This window comes from Mus caroli, unplaced genomic scaffold (genome assembly GCF_978045245.1).
Source record: "Mus caroli unplaced genomic scaffold, Mus_caroli_1 scaffold_3, whole genome shotgun sequence".
Taxonomy (NCBI): domain Eukaryota; kingdom Metazoa; phylum Chordata; class Mammalia; order Rodentia; family Muridae; genus Mus; species Mus caroli.
The window spans coordinates 25,412,899-25,437,380 of record NW_028227258.1 but is presented as its reverse complement, the minus strand read 5'-3'; positions in this window follow the sequence as shown (position 1 = coordinate 25,437,380).

Sequence of the window (24,482 nt, the reverse complement as noted above, 5' to 3'; positions counted from 1 at the left end):
GAGTGAGAATGGGAGGGCCAAGTGAGAAGGGGGGAAGAAGAGGGAATGGAGGGAGAGAGAACTAGAAATGAACTGCCTTTGAGGGATGGCATGGAAACCTAGTACAGTAGGAACTTCCTATAATATATAGAGGTCATACTAATTAAATCTCCAAACAGTGATGGAGACAGAACTCCAATTGGTCACCTCTTATCATCAAATGAAGCTTCCATTATCCATCCAATTGAGTTGTTGGCAAGAAGTATCCATGGAAATCCCCAAACAACCCAGGCTGTTGTCAAAACAACAGGTTCCTCTCTATAGATGAATAGCAAGGACCCATTGCTGAAGACAGCACCCACATAACTAATGGAGAGGTTCAGCTGGTGCTTACACAGAACCTTCACTCCTGTGTGTCCTTGGTATGGGAAGGTCCTCTGTAGGCTACCAAAAGAAAAATGTAAGCACCAACCCAGACACAAAATCTTTGATCTGTCCTACCTGTAAAATATGATAGGGCAACTGTAGCACAAAACCTGTGGGAGTAACCAACCAATACCCAACTTGACTTAAAGCTCACTCCAAGAGATGGAACTGATGCCCAACACTTGTTCAGCCATCATCAAAAAAAATTCCCTCTTGTAGCAGATGGAAACAAATACAAAGGCTCAAACCAAGGCATTATGCAGAGAGAGAGAGACAGACACAGAGACACAGAGAGATATCTTGGATCACACAGCTCTAAATGGGAAGTCTTCATCAAATCCTTCCTATGAGAGTTTAGGGAACCACACAGAAGAGGAAGCAGAACGAATTGGGGGGACAGATTGGACAAAGGACACCAGGAGAACAAATCCCTATAAAAACAGCTAAGCAAAGGCTATATAAATGCACAAGGACTGAAGTGTCATGCACAGGGCCTATATATGTCTGCACTAGGTCTTCTGCATATATACTATAAGTTTAGTACTTTTATGGGACTCCTGAATGTGTAAATCAGCAAGTCTCTGGTTCATGTACCTTCTCTTTGGGCTTTTTTTTTGTTTTGTTTTATTTTCTGTTGACATGTCTTTTCCAATTTCCATATGATTTTTGTTTGTTTTATCTTATTTTATTTCACCATGTCTTGTTATCTTTTAGAAGCCTGTTTCTTTTCCAGTGAGAGCCAGAAATGGACTAAATCTGGATGGGAGGGGAGATGGGAGGCACTAGAGTGATACTGCATTCCGATTATATTGTATAAGTTAAGAATCTATGTTTAGTAAAAGGCAAAAAATGAAATGAAAGGAGAAAAGAACTTTCAAATATGGTTCATCAACATGCGTATAGTTCTCCCAAATTTTCTACACAAGCCTGACTAGCTAGGGGTGTCAGCAGCTGCAGTATCTGCATGTAATGCAGAAATGCTTCCTCCCAGTGGACTGTTACTAATTAGTTTAATTTAGCCAAACACTGTCACCATCAACTATATTAATGGCAATAATTAATTGAGGAGAAGAAATTAGCAGATGGGAAGCCACCATATGCTCATGTCATGCTCTTAATTGGTAAAAATTAAGTAATTATGAAATGGGAAGAAATGTTAATTTGTATGTCTATGGCAATTAAATTGGCTGCTTCTAGATCTGTGCTATTAATAATTGGAACTCTTCTATCTGCACCCTGAATTGGTGAAAGATTGAGCGGAAACAACCACAAAGTGATGTGGTGTTCACAAGTCTATCCTTATAGAGAACCCATGTTCACGAACTGTTACTAAAATGCAGAGTCAATGAATTGATTTATTTAGTGCTTTTTATTCTTGGTCCCAAGAAAACAGGATTTGTACTTTGGAATGACTGCAGATGGTGAAAGATATGATGCTAATAGACCTTCTTGGAGAATGGCTTGATTACTTTTGTTTGTTTGTTTGTTTGTTTTGTTCACCAGGTAAAGTTAAGCATTAGAGCTGTTCAGAGCTCTAGCTGTACTTAAACAAGATGCTAACAACATTCTGAGCTGATTTTTTTCTTTGTATGTCCCTCAACTTCCCAGTCTTCTTCTTTCATCTTACACTGGAGGATATCACTTTTCACTTGTTTAACTAAGTATGCCAGCTCACAGTAAAAGACCATTTCAACTGCTTTATTCATTCCTGGAAATGAATTCTACAAATAGAAGACTTGTTTCAAATAGTAGAAAAACGAAGCTATCTAGCAGCAGTAAGCATTGCAATGACCTTTAAAACAATTTCACTTCATGTTTGTTTCTTTCCATAGTACCTGCTTTGCATAAAAATATGATTTTCCCAAGCCATTTTTAATGGTGAGGCAATCAGACTAGGAATTCCTATTCACATGTAATATTGACATATAAGTGCTGGCTTTTCAGTATTGGATGAAGTTTGGTTAATATTAATTATCAAACAGTATCAATGATTATGTTCATTAAGGCAAGAAACTACACTTTCATTACCACAATATATGTCTTTAAGGCAAAAGAAAGATTAGATCTTTTTACTTATCAAAAGATACAAAATGATTCAACAACTACTCTGTTATCCAACACAAGTTAAAATCCATTTTATTTGTGTATCATTTCAGCTATAATGACTTCTTGCAAAGGTTCATTAAGTCAACAGAATGAGATGATGCTGTTGATTAAAGAAAGCTCTATGTAGCTAAACGAAGAATTCTCAACTGAGGAATACCAAAGGGCTGAGAAGCACTTGAAAAAAAATGTTCAACATCCTTAATCATCAGGGAAATGCAAATTAAAACAACCCTGAGATTCCACCTCACACCAGTCAGAATGGCTAAGATCAACAATTCAGGTGACAGCAGATGCTGGCGAGGATGTGGAGAAAGAGGAACACTCCTCCATTGTTGGTGGGATTGCAAGGCTCTATGTATTTTTATGAACTTTTCCTGAAAATAATGACCAGATTAGAATTGAAGCATGACTTTTAAACTCCTTTAATTCATCATTGTTTGTATGAGGGTGCGTGCATGTCATGGAGCAAAGACAGCACTGTGGTGTTGGTTCTCGCCTTCCATATTCATGTGGGTTGTGGAGATTGAGCTCAGGTGGTCTGCCTTAGGCAGCAAGCACCTTCATCTGTTGAGCCTGTTTGCCAGTCCAAGAGTAACATTTTAAAAATGAACATATTATCACGTCCTTAGACAGTGCTGGTATCTGAATTATACACGTGAAAAGAAACAATCTTATTTTGGTATGTTTACTGATAGGGGGAGAAGGCGGAGGGGATATCTCCTAATAGATTAGATTAAAACACAGCCTTATTTGCAAATGCTTTTAGGTACATGCAGAAACAACTTTATAGTGATTCCATTTACTAAAACTAACAAACAACATGAAGATACAAGTAAGAGAAATTCATTGTTCAGGTTGTCTTCCAGTAAGAGTAAAGTCATTCAAATTATAATATCCATGGTCTTTGTTACACTGATGCACACTTGGTTTTCCTAAAGTTATCTGGCATAAACCCAAGGAAATCAGAAATAGTTCACTGTTACTTAGAAAGCCAATGGGGTGTTGCGGTTGGAATGTTAGGTAGCAAATCTGTTTATAAAGGGCTGGGGTATAGATTAGGTAGAATGCTTATCATTAAAAGGATTCTGTCCACAGCACAACATAAACCAGATGTGGGCATGTGACTGTACTCTCAGCACTTGAGATATGGAGGTAGCAGGTTCCGAAGCTGAAGACAAACCTCAGAGAGATAAGAGCCCATCACCGAGATTGGTTTTGTAAAAAAATATGAAAACAAAGAAAAACTATCAATATTTGCTTAATTTCAATATATAACTAGATTAATTTAAATAAATACAAAATAATATAAAAATTATATAATTGCACACACTTTTCCAAAAATACACATCATTTTCAGTAAAATCATGTTTGTCTTCCTGAGTGAAATGCTAAGCAGAAGTGACATGACTACCAGAGCAGGTAGGCAATGCTCAATTTTATTTCACAAAAGGAAAGAATGTGTGACTTCTATCTCACATAAAAACATCTGAAAATTGAAGGAAATAAGTTATTAAATTAATAAATGAACTTGACTTCAACCTGAGGAAATCTTATTTTAGAAGCCATTTTCTTAAAGTAAGATTATAATTGTGGCATTGATCCATTTATTTATTTTTATTCAGTTATTTTAATATTGGCTTATTTTAGTTGTTTATGTCTGTTTCCTATTAACACTTCTTCATGTGTAGTTTGCATCTATTTCCTCAAACTTTATAGGATGCCTCTTTATTCTGTTGAATGTTTCATTTGACATACAGAAACTCTCAAGTTTAATATCATCCTGTATGTCTATTTTTGCTGCTATTGTCTATGCTTTGGGCGTCATATCTTAAAATAAATCGTCACCCAGGATAAGTCTATTATCATCTTAAATTTTTAATAAAATATCAGATAAAGTATATTTTGAATAATATAGTAATAGATACATAAGATATGCAAATTGTGACATCAATTAAAATAGCTAACTATATAATCAGTTCTGTTCCTCTAGAGAGATCTGATGAAAACAAGCTGTGCTTTGGGGTCCTAGGGTGTTCCAGTGATAGACTTGATCCCGTGACCTGGGAAGATTAAAGGAGGGAGTGCTCAGAGTCCTCAGAGCCTCAGTGGTCTGTTCACAATAATTTTATTATTATTTGTGCTTATTTTGTATTCATTGTAACATTTCCTTCTTCATACCTGAACTATACATCAGAATTCCACCTAGCTATAAAGACGAATGCAATCCTATCAAATGCAAGAAAATGGACAGAACTTTAAATCACTGTGTTTTGTGAAATAATACAGACTCGGGAAGATACGTATTGCATGCTTTACGTACATGTGAATTTTCAGGCCGTGGGCAGAGATAACAACAAAGTAGAAGGAGAACTATTAGAAAACAGAACAGATTCAAGGAAAACAGGAGCCAGGACAGAGGAGAAAGCTAAAAGAGAAGCTTTAGAAAAGCACTTCTCATCCATGTGTGAGTGTGTCACAGTGGGGTCCATTGTTCTGCAAATCAATACATAGTAATAAAATATGAAACAAAACAGGGGGGAGAACAGTTTCCCACAAGCACTTAGAGTAACTGATAAATATCCGGGGCATGCTTGCCCCATTCAAATTTACATATTTTAATCATCATACCTATTTATTGGAGATGATACACAAAATAGAAGTAATAATGTTGTGGGTTTTTTCCCCTCAGGCCTATTTTCTCTACACACTAAGCATTTTCCATATCCCTTGTTCAGTGATAGGGCATTACCATAACAACCCACACCAACTAAACTTTGAAGTGGTTCTGATATTTGCAGTGAATTATATTCTATTATTCTAGGCCTTTGCCAAGGCTCTTTTCTGAGAGAAATAAATTGGGTTGAGTTCTGTGTGTCAGGTCAATGTTAACAAGGTCATTCTCTTTCTATTTCCTGCATATTTTCCATGGAAAACAAAGTCAAATTTCTAGCAGTTACGATTTTCCCCATACCTTTCAGAGGTTATGTAAATATACACAAGTTAACATGGCAAAGATGCACTTATTATGCATGATGTTCTAGGCACTACTGTATGTATGGAATAAAAATAGACATAATCTCCATGGTCCTGTGATTAAAGTGTAGCAAAGAAACAGACAAAGAATGCAAATCCTAGAAACCTCTACAAAGTAATTGTGACATGGTAGAAATCAATGTGGATCTACTTAGATGCAAAGAATTCTGTCTCCTTTAAAGAAAACCACATTCTACTTGAGGTTAAACACAATTAATAATAGTTTAATAATAGAATTAAAAATAAATGAAATATTTGAGGCTATGAATAATTTCATTTCATAAAGACTGTGAATAACTACTGAATAGTACCATTTATTAAATATGTATAAAACATTTCTAGAAAATAGCCATTGCCTCTTCTGTTTTGTACAGTGAATACTTTTAAGAAAAACAAAAGAGACCTAAGTTCTCATTATCTCTGTAGATGTTGATTTCTTCCTCTCAGATTCCAAAATCACCTTAGCATCACTTAAACAGTGAGAGTATTTCAATGATTCTGATTTTATTCTTCTCCATGGATTAATTATAATAAAAATAATACTTTGTGATGCCTACTGTGTAAGAATGAGAAATGAGTCTCCCTCTCTTCTTCTTCCTTCTCCTTCCTCTTCCTCTTCATCCACATCAGCATGCTACTTTCCATATACTTTCTCAATACTCCTTCTCCTCCTCCTCCTCCTCCTCTTCCTCCTCCTCCTTCTTCTTCTTTTTCTTTTTCTTCTTCTTCTTCTTCTTCTTCTTCTTCTTCTTCTTCTTCTTCTTCTTCTTCTTCTTCTTCTTTCTCTCCCTTTTTCTCTTCCTCCTCCTCCTTTTCCTCTTCCTCCTTCTCCTCCTCTGCTTCTGCTCCCACTTCAACTTCTGCTTTTTCTGCTTCTTCTTCATTAACTGTGTTGTGGTTGACTTTTGCATACAAATTGGGCATCTTTTTAATGCCCTGACCAATATTAATAAGTCCAAAAATATTGCTCACTTAAATCAATGTATATAAGAGACATATACAAGCATCCTTGCGTGAATAAGTAAACCAACAATTAAAGAATATAAACAGAATAGCAGAGCTTTAGCTATCAATTAGTAGTCTCAAGTCATACCACTCTATTCTCTTTGTCAATTCAAAATTCAAAATGCTATGCCATTTTCTTTGAATGTTTATGGAATTAATTAGTGAATCCTTCAACTGCCTGAATGCTAGAAGCATTTTTTCTTTTCCTTAATTAATTTATTTATTAACATTACATCCCAATCACAGCTTCCTCCTCCCACCCTTCTGCAAGCCCCTCCCCCACTTCCTCTACTTCTACATGAAAGGGGAGCCCGCTCCCCATGTACCAATCCACTGTGACACATCAAGTCACTGCAGGACTGGGCACTTTGTCCCACTGAGGGACAAAGATGGAGCAGCGACTAAGGGAATGGTCAACCAATGACCAGCTAAACTTGAAACCCATTCCTGACACTATTAATGATACTCTGTTATGCTTGCAGACAGAAACCTAAGAGGACAGTTGTGTCCTCTGAGAGGTCCCACTCAGCAGCTGACTGAAACAGTTGCAGAGATCCACAGTCAAACATTATACAGATCTTGATGAGTCTTGTGGAAGAGTTGGGAGATGCATTGAGGGACCTAGAGGTGATAGGAATCCCACAGGAAAACCAACAGAGTCCTCAAACCTGGACCCTTGGAGATTCCCAAAGACTGAACCACCAAACAAAGGGGATGCATGAACTGGACTGAGGCACCTAGCACACAGATAGTAGATGTGCAGCTTGGTTTTCATGGGAGTCCACCAACAACTGGAGCAGGGGCTGCCCTGACTCTGTTGCCTCCCTGAAGATTTTGTTTCCCCTAAATGGGCCAGGAGCCATTCTTCTTGCTGACTCATTCTTGACTTTCTGGTCTGCTCAGCTTTCTCATATTTTTTTGTTTGTCCTTAGGCTGCCATTCCTAGGGACTTCTACATTTCTTCTAGAGTAGCCAAGGGAATGGTTTCCTGGTGTTCACGGTAATTTCAGGAATACCTGTGCTTCTGTTGAATTATTTGTAACATCTCTTTCATTTCATATTTTAAGGGTTGTCTTTATTTCTTCTTTTTGGATTGAGCTAGTTTCATCAGTTTTACTCATGGTTACAAATAACCATCACCTTCACAGACTGTTTAAAATTTGCTTTCTTGCCTTTGTTTGGTTAATTCCTCCTCTGCTTTCTTTCCTTTCCTCTGCTTATTGCCTCTTCCTTTTCAAGTCCATCGCAGTATAACACTAAGTTATATATTTGGGAGTATTCTTCTTTTATGAAGAGGCTGTAAAAAAAAAAAAAAAAGATTATCCATAACTTAGAAGTAAACACGTGGACACTCGCCAGCTACCCACAACACCCGCCACAGGATCTTAAGACTTCTGGAGAGTGGAGCACAGCTTCTGCTCCAATCCAATTGCGCGGGACCTGAGACTGCATTAGTTAGGGAAGCAGAAACCGGCCTGAGTAGGACCACAGGCCTCATCCGGCTGGATCAGCACCGGGGTAGCAGGAGCACAGGGTTGCCTGACACCCGCCAGCTACCCACGACCCCCGCCACAGGATTTTGGGACTGCTGGTGAGTGGAACACAGCTTCAGCTCCAATCCAATTGCACAGGACCTGAGACTGCATTAGTTAGGGAAGCAGAAACCGGCCTGAGTAGGGCCACAGGCCTCATCCGGCCGGATCAGCGCCGGGGTAGCGGGAGCGCAGGGTTGCCTGACACCCGCCAGCTACCCACGACCCCCACCGCAGGATTTGGGGACTGCTGGTGAGTGGAACACAGCTTCTGCTCCAATCCAATTGTGCGGGACCTGAGACTGCATTAGTTAGGGAAGCAGAAACCGGCCTGAGTAGGGCCACAGGCCACATCCGGCCAGATCAGCGCCTGGGTAGCGGGAGCGCAGGGTTGCCTGACACCCGCCAGCTACCCATGACCCCCGCCGCAGGATTTTGGGACTGCTGGTGAGTGGAACACAACTTCTGTTCCAGTCCAATCACGCGGGACCTGAGACTGCTCTGGTTGGGGAGAGAGAAATCCGGCCTACATAGGGCCACAACCCTCTTCCGGTCAGAAAAGCACCAGGGCAGCTGGGGCGCAGGGTCGGCTGACACTCACCAGCTACCCACAACACCCACCACAGGATCTTAAGACTTCTGGAGAGTGGAACACAGCTTCTGCTCCAATCCAATTGCACGCAGGACCAGAGACTGCATTAGTTAGGGAAGCAGAAAAACGGCCTGTGTAGGACCACAGGCCTCTTCCGGCTGGACCAGCACCTGGGTACCGTCAGCTACCCACGACCCCCGCCGCAGGATTTAGAGACTGCTGGTGAGTGGAACACAGCTTCTGCTCCAATCTTTAAACAGTGACAACGATAACAACTAACCCCAGAGATTACCAGATGGCGAAAGGTAAACGTAATAATCTTACTAACAGAAACCAAGACACTCACCATCATCAGAACCCAGCACCCCCACTTTGCCCAGTCCAGGGCACCCCAACACACCGGAAAAGCTAGACACGGATTTAAAAGCATATCTCCTGATGATGATAGAGAACTTCAAGAAGGAGTTTAATAACACACTTAAAGAAATGCAGGAGAACACTGCTAAACAGGCAGAAGACAATAAAGAGAAAGCACAAAAATCCCTTAAAGAATTGCAGGAGAACACTGCTAAAGAGTTACAAATCCTTAAAGAAAAACACGATAACATAATCAAACAGGTAGAAGTCCTTACAGAAAAACAGGAAAACACATCCAAACAGATGATGGAAATGAACAAAACCATACTAGACCTAAAAAGGGAAGTAGACACAATAAAGAAAACCCAAAATGAGGCAACACTGGAGATAGAAACCCTAGGAAAGAAATCTGGAACCATAGATACCAGCATCAGCAACAGAATACAAGAGATGGAAGAGAGAATCTCAGGTGCAGAAGATTCCATAGAGAACATCGGCACAACAATCAAGGAAAATGTAAAATGCAAAAAGATCCTAACTCAAAACATCCAAGAAATACAGGACACAATGAGAAGACCAAACCTACGGATAATAGGAGTGGATGAGAATGAAGATTTTCAACTCAAAGGACCAGCAAACATCTTCAACAAAATTATAGAAGAAAACTTCCCAAATCTAAAGAAAGAGATGCCCATGAACATACAAGAAGCCTACAGAACTCCAAATAGACGGGACCAGAAAAGAAATACCTCCCGACACATAATAATCAGAACAACAAATGCTCTAAATAAAGATAGAATACTAAAAGCAGTAAGAGAAAAAGGCCAAGTAACATATAAAGGCAAGCCTATCAGAATTACACCAGATTTTTCACCAGAGACTATGAAAGCCAGAAGATCCTGGACGGATGTTATACAGACACTAAAAGAACACAAATTCCAGCCCAGGCTACTATACCCAGCCAAACTCTCAATTAACATAGATGGAGAAACCAAAGTATTCCACGACAAAACCAAATTCACACATTATCTCTCCACGAATCCAGCCCTTCAAAGGATAATAACAGAAAAAAACCAATACAAGGACAGGAACCACGCCCTAGAAACAACAAGAAGGTAATCCCTCAACAAACCTAAAAGAAGACAGCCACCAGAACAAAATGCCAACTTTAACAACAAAAATAACAGGAAACAACAATTACTTTTCCTTAATATCTCTTAATATCAATGGACTCAACTCCCCGATAAAAAGACATAGACTAACAAACTGGCTACAAAAACAAGACCCAACATTTTGCTGCTTACAGGAAACTCATCTCAGAGAAAAGGATAGACACTACCTCAGAATGAAAGGCTGGAAAACAATTTTCCAAGCAAATGGCATGAAGAAACAAGCTGGAGTAGCCATTCTAATATCTGATAAGATTGACTTCCAACCCAAAGTCATTAAAAAAGACAGGGAGGGACACTTCATACTCATCAAAGGTAAAATCCTCCAAGAGGAACTATCAATCCTGAATATCTATGCTCCAAATACAAAGGCAGCCACATTCATTAAAGAAACTTTAGTAAATCTCAAAGCACAAATTGCACCTCATACAATAATAGTGGGAGACTTCAACACACCACTTTCACCAATGGACAGATCATGGAAACAGAAACTAAACAGGGACACAGTGAAACTAAGAGAAATTATGAATCAAATGGATCTGGCAGATATCTACAGAACATTCTATCCTAAAACAAAAGGATATACCTTCTACTCAGCACCTCATGGTACCTTCTCCAAAATTGACCACATAATTGGTCACAAAGCAGGCCTCAACAGATATAAAAATATTGACATTGTCCCATGCATCCTATCAGATCACCATGGACTAAAGCTGATCTTCAATAACAAAATAAATAATAGAAAGCCAACCTTCACGTGGAAACTGAACAACACTCTTCTCAATGATACCTTGGTCAAGGAAGGAATAAAGAAAGAAATTAAGGACTTTTTAGAGTTCAATGAAAATGAAGCCACAACATACCCAAACTTATGGGATGCAATGAAAGCATTTCTAAGAGGAAAACTCATAGCTATGAGTGCCTCCAAAAGGAAACTAGAGAGAGCACACATTAGCAGCTTGACAACACACCTAAAAGCACTAGAACAAAAGGAAGCAAATTCACCCAAGAGGAGTAGACGGCAGGAAATAATCAAACTCAGGGGTGAAATCAACCAAGTGGAAACAAGAAAAACTATTCAAAGAATCAACCAATCAAGGAGCTGGTTCTTTGAGAAAATCAACAAGATAGATAAACCCTTAGCCAGACTCACTAGAGGGCACAGGGAAAGCATCCTAATTAACAAAATCAGAAATGAAAAAGGAGACATAACAACAGATCCTGAAGACATCCAAAACACCATCAGATCCTTCTACCAAAGGCTATACTCAACAAAACTGGAGAACCTGGATGAAATGGAGAAGTTCCTAGACAGATACCAGGTACCAAAGCTGAATCAAGATCAGGTTAATGATCTAAACAGCCCTATATCCCCCAAAGAAATAGAAGCAGTCATTAATAGTCTCCCAACTAAAAAAAGCCCAGGACCAGATGGGTTTAGTGCAGAGTTCTATCAGACCTTCAAAGAAGATCTAATCCCAGTTCTTCACAAACTATTCCACAAAATAGAAACAGAAGGTACTCTACCCAACTCATTCTATGAAGCCACAATTACTCTGATACCTAAACCACAAAAAGACCCAACAAAGATAGAAAACTTCAGACCAATATCCCTTATGAATATTGATGCAAAAATCCTCAATAAAGTTCTTGCTAACCGAATCCAAGAACACATCAAAACAATCATCCATCCTGACCAAGTAGGTTTCATCCCAGGGATGCAGGGATGGTTCAATATACGGAAATCCATCAACGTAATCCAGTATATAAACAAACTCAAAGACAAAAACCACATGGTCATCTCCTTAGATGCAGAAAAAGCATTTGACAAGATCCAACACCCATTCATGATAAAAGTCTTGGAAAGATCAGGAATTCAAGGCCCATACCTAAACATGATAAAAGCAATCTACAGCAAACCAGTAGCCAACATCAAAGTAAATGGTGAGAAGCTTGAAGCAATCCCTCTAAAATCAGGGACTAGACAAGGCTGTCCACTTTCTCCATACCTATTCAACATTGTACTTGAAGTCCTAGCCAGAGCAATTCGACAACAAAAGGAGATCAAAGGGATACAAATTGGAAAAGATGAAATCAAAATATCACTTTTTGCAGATGATATGATAGTATATATAAGTGACCCTAAAAATTCCACCAGAGAACTCCTAAGCCTGATAAACAGCTTCGGTGAAGTAGCTGGATATAAAATTAACTCAAACAAATCAATGGCCTTTCTCTACACAAAGAATAAACAGGCTGAGAAAGAAATTAGGGAAACAACACCCTTCTCAATAGTCACAAATAATATAAAATATCTTGGCATGACTCTAACTAAGGAAGTGAAAGATCTGTATAATAAAAACTTCAAGTCTCTGAAGAAAGAAATTATAGAAGATCTCAGAAGATGGAAAGATCTCCCATGCTCATGGATTGGCAGGATCAACATTGTAAAAATGGCTATCTTGCCAAAAGCAATCTACAGATTCAATGCAATCCCCATAAAAATTCCAACTCAATTCTTCAATGAATTAGAAAGTGCAATCTGCAAATTCATCTGGAATAACAAAAAACCTAGGATAGCAAAAACTCTTCTCAAGGATAAAAGAACCTCTGGTGGAATCACCATGCCGGACCTAAAGCTCTACTACAGAGCAATTGTGATAAAAACTACATGGTACTGGTATAGTGACAGACAAATAGACCAATGGAATAGAATTGAAGACCCAGAAATGAACCCACACACCTATGGTCACTTGATCTTCGACAAGGGAGCTAAAAACATCCAGTGGAAGAAAGACAGCATTTTCAACAAATGGTGCTGGCACAACTGGTTGTTAACATGTAGAAGAATGCGAATCGATCCATTCCTATCTCCTTGTACTAAGGTCAAGTCTAAGTGGATCAAGGAACTTCACATAAAACCAGAGACACTGAAACTTATAGAGGAGAAAGTGGGGAAAAGCCTTGAAGATATGGGCACAGGGGAAAAATTCCTGAATAGAACAGTAATGGCTTGTGCTGTAAGATCGAGAATTGACAAGTGGGACCTCATGAAACTACAAAGCTTCTGCAAGGCTAAAGACACCATCAATAAGACAAAAAAACCACCAACAGATTGGGAAAGGATCTTCACCTATCCTAAATCAGATAAGGGACTAATATCCAATATATATAAAGAACTCAAGAAGGTGGACTCCAGAAAGTCAAATAACCCCATTAAAAAATGGGGCTCAGAACTGAACAAAGAATTCTCACCTGAGGAATACCGAATGGCAGAGAAGCACCTGAAAAAATGTTCAACATCCTTAATCATCAGGGAAATGCAAATCAAAACAACCCTGAGATTCCACCTCACACCAGTCAGAATGGCTAAGATCAAAAATTCAGGTGACAGCAGATGCTGGCGAGGATGTGGAGAAAGAGGAACACTCCTCCATTGTTGGTGGGATTGCAAGCTTGTACAACCACTCTGGAAATCAGTCTGGCGGTTCCTCAGAAAATTGGACATAGTACTACCGGAGGATCCAGCAATACCTCTCCTGGGCATATATCCAGAAGATGTCCCAACCGGTAAAAAGGACACATGCTCCACTATGTTCATAGCAGCCCTATTTATAATAGCCAGAAGCTGGAAAGAACCCAGATGTCCCTCAACAGAGGAATGGATACAGAAATTATGGTACATTTACACAATGGAGTACTACTCAGCTATTAAAAAGAATGAATTTATGAAATTCCTAGCCAAATGGATGGACCTGGAGGGCATCATCTTGAGTGAAGTAACACAATCACAAAAGAACTCACACAATATGTATTCATTGATAAGTGGATATTAGCCCAAAACTTAGGATACCCAAGATATAAGATACAATTTGATAAACGCATGAAACTCAAGAAGAATGAAGACCAAAGTGTGGACACTGTGCACCTTCTTAGAATTGGGAACAAAACACCCAGGGAAGGAGTTACAGAGACAAAGTTCGTAGCTGTGATGAAAGGATGGACCATTTAGAGACTGCTGTATCCAGGGATCCGTCCCATAATCAGCTTCTAAACGCTGACACCATTGCATACACTAGCAAGATTTTGCTGAAAGGACCCAAATATAGCTGTGTCTTGTGAGATGATGCCGGGGCCTAGCAAACACAGGAGTGGATGTTCACAGTCAGCTATTGGATGTATCACAGGGCTCCCAATGGAGAAGCTAGAGAAAGTACCCAAGGAGCTAAAGGGATCTGCAACCCTATTGTTGGAACAACATGATGTACTAACCAGAACCCTGGAGCTCTTGTCTCTAGCTGCATATGTATCGAAAGATGGTCTAGTCGGCCATCAATGGAAAGAGAGGTCCATTGGACTTGCAAACTTTATATGCCCCAATATAGGGGAATGCCAGGGCCAAAAGAATGGGAATGGGTGGGTAGGGAAGTGGGGGGCGCTATGGGGGACTTTTGGGATAGTATTGGAAATGTAATTGAGGAAAATATGTAATAAAAATATAAAAAAAAAAGAAGTAAACACGTGCAAACCACACACACACAATGATGAGCTAATAATCAAAATATGCATGGAATTCAGCTCAACTGCAAGAAAATTCAGGTGAAAAGGAAGCCAAAGATCTGAAAAGATATTTCTCTCTGAACGAGAGACCTGAATGACTGACACAGAGAAAAACATCCATTGCTCCTAATCATTGGCAGTATGCATGTTAAAAACACAATGACAGTGCACCTTATCTATTAGAGTGGCTTTTTACAAATACCCAATATGAAGCAAATGCTGACTAAGATGGTCATGGGGCAGCACTTATGATGAAAATATAAGTCTATACAGCTATGCTGTAAAATCATCTGGAGATTCCTTAAAGACTCGGAAGACAATTCCTACAATGCAGCAGTTTATAGAAAGGAATTATAATATATGTGTCCAAAGGAGATCTAGACTTAATATTCATTTCAACAATATTCACAGTGACTAAGAATGTGAAAACATCCTAAATGACTATTAACAGATCAATGAATGAAATAAATGTAGTATAATTATGAAATAAATGTAGTATAATTCACTATGAAGTATTACTCTACATTTGTCAAAAAAGGAAAATCATGACACCATACATAACCTGAGAACGTTATGGCAAACTACAAAAATCTGGTTGCCAAGGACAAATTTTTATATGATCTTACATGTAATTTATATATGAATCTAAAATCATTTGTCTCATACAAGCAGAGAGAAGAAAGGGGGTTACTCAAAGAAAAGCTGTAAAACTGAAGCTTGCTTGTTTGTTTGCTTGGTCCCTCCTAATCCTTAGCCCTTGAAATATCACTGTAGCTCCTAAATAACTCAGCTTAAGTAATCAATATTACCTGTAGATTTGGGGATCAAACAGGTTTCATGAAATATTCAAGATACTTCCATATACAACAGAATTGAGATACAGCTACAAAAAAAAGAAAGAAAGAAAGAAAGAAAGGAAGGAAGGAAGGAAGGAAGGAAGGAAGGAAGGAAGGAAGGAAGGAAGGAAGGAAGGAAGGGAAAAAAGGAAAAGAAAAAAGAAAAGAAAGGGAAAGAAAAGAGAAAAGAAAAGAAAAATAGACTCTAACCTGCTAAACAAAAATGCACATGACTTTTCATTACTTTGATAGAGTCCTGATAAATGGTCCCTGTCTCCTACATCACCCCAGGACTTGCATGAAGTGAATAAATACAATCACTTTAGGAAATGGCTAAATATAAGCTATTGTGAGTCATATCCGGCTAGACTGAATACTACTAACCCCTGGAACAGGAAAGTGAGCCCTAGAGCTAGGGAGCAGCCCTGCCATACATCAAATGTACAATGATCATAATGTCTACTGGCTTCCACATTGTCTATGAAGGACAACACAGCAAAATATTTTGCCTTAAGGACAATAATGCAAGTCCAATGTCAGGGTAATGGCTATCTTTTTTTATCATCATTTTCTCTGTCCTATGAAATATATTAAGCATTTGCATTTGAAAAAATACTGCTGAGTAATTTTATTGTTGAAGATGAACAATGCCAGGATATTTAAATGCAAGACATTTTTATACAATGCATGTATACATATACACAAGCATTTTTCATTTTACTTAAAATTAGAGATCATCTAAAACAGGCATGTTTCAGTACATCTATTCTAATGGAATAGACATGAATCTGCACGCAATGAATATTATCAAAACATAAAATTGCTTCTTCAGTTTTTATAGAACACTTTTTCTACAGTAGGGCAAGATTCTTGTTATTTCTCACACCTCATAAATGAATAGTGGCTTACCTTACAGCACTAACTCATGCTTTCTTGCCAAGTACGTATGCTGATCACTGCCCCCATCCTCATTTTAGAAATGAGAAAACAGAAACACAAAGATGTGACATTAATAAATTGTCGATTTGAGCCCTCAAGATACTGAGTTCAGAGATGTATTTTCATTATCTATTCTGTGAGTCTATATTGTAATTGGAACAAAATAGAAGTATAACATTACTCTGTGGGGGAGAATGACTTGAAAACATCTATCTTCCAGCAGAGCTATTAAGTGTCAACGAATCCTTATAACCATGATAGGAACAAGTCAAATTCAATTGGAAATTGAATATATCAGTATATCTTCTAACTATTTCCAGAATGGTGTGCTAACCTCACCTGGTTTTGTGCTTTCAGCTTCTCTCTCCCACCATGTCTTTTCTTTAGCATTTCACACAAGACATTGGACTTGATGTATTTTAAGTTTCAGTTCTCCATATGATAATACATTCTAGTCCAGAAACGAGTCTCTTTTATGACTGGATGCAGTGGGAAGACTGTGGCCAATTTGAGACAATGGTATTTATAATCTTACTCCATTTCTTTTTTTGAAATTTTTATTAGATATTTTCTTCATTTACATTTCAAATGCTATCCCAAAAGTCCCCTATACCCAATCACAAAAGAAGTCACTTGATGTGCACTCACTGATAAGTGAATATTAGCTCAGATATCTTACTCCATTTCTACAAAGATGTTTCTGACTGACATTCAACATATAAATTTCTTCCATGTTGTAGAATGCACTAGAAAGAAAAGCATAAATTTGGTTTGGATGATTAATAATGGGCCATTTCTTTTTGTTTCTATCTACTTGCTTTTTTTTTTGCCTTCCAAACACACTTAAAATGATGTTTGCCATCATGTTAAAGTCATTGGGAAACCATCTTTGGAAACCCCAAGATAATTTGAACAGCTCAGTGCATAAATTTGAAGGAATGGACCCATAAAATCACAACAACAGAGAACCTTGACACAGTGTCTTCTGGAGCTATGCAGACAAACATAGCTGCAAACAACAGAGAGAGTCTAAGCAGAAATTTTGGATAGATTTGATGTGAAGAACAATGAACATACATACATTGGCTTGGTAAGTGTGAGTATATAATTTAGGGATACAGAAAACTCAGGATCAAGATCATTTAGTGATATATTAGTTAAGTTAGAAATGTTCTCCCATAAGTCAAATATCAGAAATGTGTATGTTGAGAACTGAAGATGATCTGGGATTCAGAAACAATGTTGCAGCCAGAAAAATAGACATAAAATACCAAAAAGACAGTGACTAAAGCAAATACAAAGCAGGAACTATCTTCCCAAGAAAGAGAAAAGCAAGGCTAAATTACCTGGCTAGTAGAAAGTACAGTTGCAGAAATTTTGAATGAAATATAACTCTATATCCTTCTGTGTGGAATTCTTTTCCCTCGGGCCTGGCAAGACAAGCTCCTTCTCTGCATTTAGTCTTCAGTATTCACCTTCTTGGAAAGCACCACCGTCTTTTCTCCATTTTGCTTCCTGACTCACGCACTGATGGCAGTCAGGAGATGATGCTACTGCTAAGAACCAGGCCCACCTCAGGTACCTCAGAGCCCAGATGAAAAAACCAACAGAACTTAGCTCTATGTCCTTTTCCAGAAGCAGACTTGGCTTGATTCAGTTGTATGCTGGTGACTACAGTCTCAAAGTAGTTAAGATTTGGGTTCCTAAAAGCTTGGCTTTTCCCCTGAAGTGACTAGAGGTCCAAGGCTGCTGTATTCTTGGACATCCTTGAGATATTCTGACTTCTGCTTATGTAACATTCATTGATTAACCTCCTGCTGACTTTGTCTCATTGCCATTGTGTGATAGCTTTCTATAATTTTGCTCCATTCTTCTCAATTGGACCTGTATATAAGATGCTGTACTTTTTAGTAAGCTTGTTTGGCATAAAATATTGCTTGCATAAGACCTCCTAGCCACATATTTTCTATCTTCTTTATCTTCCTATCTCATTAGATCCCACTTAGGACCCTGTCAATGAAAGGTTACCTGCTGTTCCAGGTCAGTATAGCATTTTAAATGCCGAGAAAAAAAAATAAAAATACTGGAAAAAGACTTTTATATCAGTGAAAATAGTAGTCAGTACTGACAATGACATAAAAATACATTGAAGACAAACAATAGTGGTGTGTCATCACATGACCAAGATTACCAAGCACAATCAAAACATCTAATAGATTTACTTTATAATGAAAAGAACATAAGGAGAGAATGAAACACAACAGAAACATGAACTTTGTACACGCTTACAAAATAAAATGCATTTATATCTATTAAATATAAATAAGTAAATACTACACTGTTTCATGATTTTTATAACATACATTAACATATTATTCATGACAGTTTTTGAACAAAAGGAAGTGGAGGAACGTTAAAATCTGTATGGTTATCAGGATGCTATACTTGAGAGAGTGGAACATGATGGTGTCAATGTGCTAGGAAATTTCAATTATGTGATTTGTAACCCTTACGGGAGCAATTCAGTATTGTAAAGAATTATAGCTGAGCCCTTCCAGTCTGCACCTCCACTGGGGCTGATTGACGTGTCTGCTCCTCTCAATACACCACATTCTGCAGGTCTCTCAGGAGATCTGCTGCAGCCAGGGCCACAGGTTTCCCAGGAGATCTGCTGTAACCAGGGACGCAGAAGGCAGGTGCCAGACAGAGATACTAAGGCCACACAAGAGATAACCAGTTGGCAAGAGGCAAGTGCAAGATCATGAACAGCAGCAGCAAATATACTTTGGTACCATCAGAACCCAGTTCTCCTGCCACAGGAAGCCCTGGATGCCCCAACACACCTAAAAAGCATGATGTTGACCTAAAATCCCATCTCATGAAGATAATAGAGACATTTATGGAGGGTATAAAAAACACATTTAAATAAATACAGGAAAACACAGTTAAACAGCTAGAAGCCCTTAAAGAGGAAACAAATAAATCCTTGAAGAAATACAGGAAAACACAATCTAAAAGGTGAAGGAATTTACCAACGCAGTCCAAGACCTAAAATGGAAGTCAAAACAATATAGAAATCACAAATGGAGGCAACTCTGGAAAAGGGAACACCTAGGAAAGAGATCAGGAGATACAGATGCAAGCATCACCAACAGAACACAAGAGATAGAAGAGAGAATGTCAGGCATAGAAGATATGGAACAAAGAAAACACAAAGCACAAAAATCTCCTAACCCAAAACCTCCAGGAAATCCAGGACACAATGAACAGACCAAACCTAAGAACAATGGGAACAGAAGAGAGTGAAGATTCCAAGCTCAGAGGAGATGGTAGTCTGGAAACGTGGTAATGTATGATTGGGTTGACTGTTTGTTTCATTGTGGTACTTCTCTGTAGATCTTGTTAATAATTGTTAGTTAACTTTTATTTTAAATATTTATCTTTTTAAGACATGTGATTACTAGACTGTCTTATAAAAATAGTATTTTAAATAAATGTATGTGTATGTTGCCTTAGAGAAACATGATTAGTGAAATACGAGTCAGTAGTTGGTATCTTTTTAACTTTTGGACTGAATTAATATAAACTTTAAAAATGGTTAATATGATGAAATTTAAGCATTTTTTAAGACAGGGTTTCTGGTGACTCTATGAACATCAATGTTTTAGGAATACACAATATTTCAGAAGTTGCTAATATATATATATATATATATATATATATATATATATATATATATATATACTTTCCACAAACATTCCTTCCTTCCAATGTAGAATTATAAATTTCTAAAATTTATCTGACAAATTACATTTTTTTACAAAATACTGAGAAGGATGAAGGAGGAACTTACAGTATTAAATATCAGTCTCCCCCGTTCTAACATGTTGCCTTTTGCCTGCATCCTTAGAGCACTGAGTCAGCTCACATCATGGGACTGCCTACATTTTTCTCAACTTCCCTTTAGTTGTTGTAATGACCTAAATTTATCTAAATTGAAGTGAGTATAAACAAAAGGTAAAACTGTATTATTTTAAAAAAGAATCTTCCTCCTAAAAAACAAATTTTAGACCATTTTAGCTAGTTTCTTATACAAAAATCTATTTTACAGGTGACTGAATTTACTCCCTAAATGAATTAAAACATAGTATTGAGATTTACACCTAATATGTTTGTTTCTAATGTGAAACATAAGGCTTGAAACTGGTTTTCAATTTCTAAGATTTATTTGATCCAGACTTATAAATAAGTGTATTGCCCATTATTTGTCTATAATAGTACATTTGGCAACTTTTTGACTGGTTGGTACAGGTAATTAACTGGAAAAGAATATAGATTACACACAAGTATCCAAGTGGCTGGCCAATAAACCTATTCTACATAATTAGTTATCTTGCACATGCCCGACTGGCCAGGAAGAACGACGCTGCAACAGGATCCTTCCACACACGTTTATTGGGAGAGCTTGATTGCAGAGGCGAAGTGACCCCAAGCCCAGAACTGGTGCTGCTTATATAGGCCTAGGAGAGGCGGTCCCTCTCATTTGATTGGTTAACTTGTCTCTCATCTGATTGGTTAACTTGTCTCTCATCTGATTGGTTAACTTGTCTCTCATCTGATTGGTTAACTTTGGTTAATTATCAAAACCTCATCTTGGCAAAAGACCCTTTACTGCCTATGTATGTGTGGTGGCCAGCAGTAGCCAACTGCCACTCTGCAACTGCTACTCTGCAACTGCCACTCTGCAACTGCCACTCTGTAACTGCCACTCTGCAATGGCTTCCCACATCTCCCCATTTTTGTTTTAATAAAATGAGGCTGGTCTAGGCCTGTGCAATTATGTCCATCCACTGTGGCTCCTGTTTTAGGTTGTTCCTCTAATGACACAGCCTTTCCCATCATAGGGTAACCCTATCGCCACTGGGCCCTGTGTCTTAGGTTGGTCTGTGCACGAGGAAAGTTTCCCGTCTCTGGATACCACAGTGCTTTGTGACAGTAACTGCTAAAAGACCTAGGGCGAACTCTACAAAAGATGCCAGCCAAAAAATGAATTAGTGGGGAAATCATGATCACCCTATCCGTGCAATGAGGAAACCTCAGCGATGTGCAAGGGCTGATCAATGATCGTTGAGTCTCTCTCATCCCAGTGCAATGGATCCATAAATCCGTGGGGTGCAAGAGCAGAGAACTCAGATGCCAACTAATTCTTGAGCATAGATAACCAACCTTCAGGGGAGGTGCCGTTTTCAATAGCTAAAAGTGCCTGAGTTATAATCACCTTGTCACGTTTTTGTTGGGTTCTGAATTTGCATACCAACCAGAACATGAACACCAGTCCACAGCATACGGCAGCACCAAACAAAATAACTCCCACCCATTCCTTAAAGTAAGAAAATGCAGAGGTAAGCCAAGAGGTAAAGTCTCCAAGGGTCACTGGTTCCACTCTGGTTCCATTAAGGTTCAGGATCTGTGTCTGCAGCTTCGTCTGCAACCTATCCAGCTACTGCGACCAGTTCCCCTTCAGATAATTCGATAGGTCTGTACTTCTAATAAAAGAATCATTAATATACCTAACGGGAGTAGTGCACACATGCGGAGTGGATGCCACACAACTCATTTGTATGACATCCATCATCTGTTCCATGTTATGTTGTAAAATATCCATTCTCTGATTCACTAACATTAACCCTGAGGCGATATGAGAATCTGCCCTTTGCAGGGTAAGCAATGCCTCAGACGGTTTTTTTTTTTGTTTTGTTTTGTTTTGTTTTGTTTTGTTTTGTTTGCTATCTGACTTATAGTGTCAGCAGTATTAATTTGCTCTGCCCAATTAGAGATAATATTTTTCTTTAAAAAAAATATACAGGGTGTAAAAGGTTTATCCACATTATGCACAAAACATAGTGTATAATTTAAATGAAAACTAGTACTCTTATGCACCCGTGGCTCTTGAGGAGTTTGTCGTGCATAAGGCACATCCAAAAAACATTCCTTTGCAAAAAACAAAGGCTAGGTAGAAGAATTGGAATGTACCAGTAAAGGTACTGGCCATGATCTTACTATGGCCCACAAAGGTATACTTATCCTGGTCTCAATCATCAGGAGCAGGATCATCTTGGGATTCATCTTGATCTTTCACGGTCCTTGTCAGTCGCGTCGGAACCCAAAGTGGATTTTCTTCACCCTTTAATATCTACTACTATAATTCTCCAATCCTTAGGTAGAGCCGAGAGTAGGGGGAGTCCTCTTTGGACAGAACCCATAACTTGCATTTGTGCATTAATGGCTCTTAGGTTATGTAACAATCTCCATTTACCTGACTTCTTCTTTACAATAAAAATAGGGGTATTCCAGGGTGATTGTGTGGGTTCCACATGTCCCAGGTCTAATTGTTCTTGTACTAATTCTGTAGCTTCTTTTAATTTCTCAGAAGGTAAAGGCCACTGAGGCAAACACACAGCGTCCTCCGTATGCCACAGAATGGGCAAAGGCTCCTCAGTGGCCCCTAGAAAAAACCCAGCCCTTTCTTATCTGCTTTTTCTGTGGCTTTAACTGGTGAAATTCTGCCTTGTAAATTTTTTCCAAGACCTAGTCCAGGTATATATCCCATTCCTTTCATCATTTCCTTGCTTTTCTGGGAATAATCTTTAGTCAGTATAAAGTTCATGGCTGACAACACATCTCTTCCCCATAAGTTTACAGGTAAAGGGAGTACATAAGGTTGAAAAAGCCCTGTCCTTCCTTCTTTATCTTTCCATTGTAAGGATTTTGCACTTATAGTTGGGGTAGCCTCATATCCTAATCCTTGTAAGCTATGTGATGATTGATTAACAGGCCAAGAAGCAGGCCACCAATTACTGGTTATAATGCTTTTATCTGCTCCTGTATCCATTATACCTTGAAAGGTTTTTCCTTCTATTTGTAATTGTAAAGTGGGACGATTTTCCAAATCTAAAGATATGTAGGCCACATTAGTTCCTGTAGAACCAAGTCCCTTATCTCCTCGGGAATCCTGACTACTAGGGAACATGTTATGCAAACTAGGAAGAATCAGCAATTGAGCAATGCGATCTCCAGGAGAAATGGCTACGATACCTTGGGGTGCAGAACACATAATCTTAACTTGTCCCTCATAATCTGAGTCTATAACTCTGGGATGTATCATCAATCCTTTCAAAGCAGAAGAGGACCTACCCAACAGTAGGCCCTCTGTATCCTTTGGTAAGGGACCTCTAAAATCTGATGAAATAGGTTGGCACCCCATTTGAGGTGTAAGAATTACTCTGGAGGTGGCACAGATGTCCAATCCTGCTGAACCCGGAGTGGCTCTCCTCGGTCTCTGGGTGACCTCATGGACACTGTGGTCTGAAATGACTCATACATTTGGGGGCCCTGGGGACGGGGGCCCCTCATTCCATTTTTTGGCTGTTGTACTTTAAACTGAGATATTGGCCTTCCTTTTATATCTCTGACTGATCTACATTCATTTGCCCAATGTCTTCCTTTCCCACATTTTAGGCAAATACCTGGTACTGTCTTTTCAAACCTACTCTTTCTACCCTTTGTACTCTGCTTTTGCATATGACCTGTTTGTCCACAATTATAGCAGGTTATTTCTTTTGTTTGTGCCATCAAAACTGCGGCAGCCAGCCCTGCATTTGAAAGGGGTCCTCCTATTGCTCTACAGGCTTTCATCCATGCTTGTAGTCCTTTCCCTTTCCATGGCATGATAGCATTTCTGCATTCTTTGGTACATTGCTCATAAACTAATTGTTCAATTAATGGCATTGCGGCCTCAGAATCACTAAATATGCATCCTGCCGCTTCCATCATGTGAGCCACAAATTCAGAGAACGGCTCATTATTTCCCTGAATAATTTTTGTCAAGTTACCAGATACCTCTCCTTGATTAGGCAATGCTTTCCAGGCTTTCACTGCTGCCTGATTG